Raw genomic sequence first — 743 nt, 5'->3', positions numbered from 1 at the left:
CAGTAGCAGCATAACGGAGGCCGAAGAAAGGATATCTGACCTGGAAGACAGAATGGTGGAATTCACTGCTGCAGAACAGAATAAAGAAAAAGAAGGAAAAGAAATGAAGTCAGCCTAAGGGACCTCTGGGACAACATTAAATGCAACAACATTTGCATTATAGGGGTCCCAGAGAAGAGAGAGAGAAAGGACCCTAGAAAATATTTGAAGAGATTATAGTCGAAAACTTCCCTAACATGGGAAAGGAAATAGCCACCCAAGTCCAGGAAGCACAAAGAGTCCCATACAAGATTGCTCTACCTGGCAAGGATCTCATTCAGATTCGACAGAGAAATCAAAAGCTTTACAGATAAGTAAAAGCAAAGAGAATTCAGCACCACCAACCCAGCTCTACAACAAATGCTAAAGGAACTTCTCTAACTGGGAAAAACAAGAGAAGAAAAGAACCTACAAAATCAAACCCAAAACAATTAAGAAAATGGTCATAGGAACATACGTATCGATAATTACCTTAAATGTGAATGGACTAAATGCCCCAACCAAAAGACACAGGCTTGCTGAATGGATACAAAAACAAGACCCATATATATGCTGTCTACAAGAGACCCACTTCAGACCTAGAGACACATACAGACTGAAACTGAGGGGACAGAAAAAGATATTCCATGCACATGGAAATCAAAAGAAAGCTAGAGTAGCAATACTCATATCAGATAAAATAGACTTTAAAATAAAGAATGTTA

The sequence above is a fragment of the Physeter macrocephalus genome, chromosome 16, assembly GCF_002837175.3.
Source record: "Physeter macrocephalus isolate SW-GA chromosome 16, ASM283717v5, whole genome shotgun sequence".
Taxonomy (NCBI): Eukaryota; Metazoa; Chordata; class Mammalia; order Artiodactyla; family Physeteridae; genus Physeter; species Physeter macrocephalus.
The sequence above is the reverse complement of the archived record's forward strand: the minus strand, read 5'-3'. Positions refer to the sequence as shown.